Below are 408 nucleotides of genomic sequence, written 5' to 3'. Positions count from 1 at the left end.
TGTTGATTTTATTACTTCCGTCTGCACTCTTTATATCCCTGATTCCACTATATCTCTGCATTCTTTTAATCCCTACATTCCTTACATCGCTTAATCCCTTATATCCCTACATTCCTTACATCTCTTCATCCCTTACATCTCTGCATCCCTTACATCTCTGCTTCCTTTACATCCCTGCATTCCTCACACCTCTACATCCCTTACATCTCTGCATTTCTCACATCCTTGCCTTCTTTATATCCCAACATCCCATACATCCCTGTATCCTTCACATCCTTGTATCACTTATATTCCTGCATTCCATACATCCCAGTATCTCCCTGTATAAGGCCTGCGATTTTATACAAATTTAGTTCCTTTTTTCGCCACCAGATGGCGCTGATTCGACATTGAAATTTTAGTTCACAT

This window comes from Osmia lignaria, chromosome 11 (assembly GCF_051020975.1).
Source record: "Osmia lignaria lignaria isolate PbOS001 chromosome 11, iyOsmLign1, whole genome shotgun sequence".
NCBI lineage: Eukaryota > Metazoa > Arthropoda > Insecta > Hymenoptera > Megachilidae > Osmia > Osmia lignaria.
The sequence above is the reverse complement of the archived record's forward strand: the minus strand, read 5'-3'. Positions refer to the sequence as shown.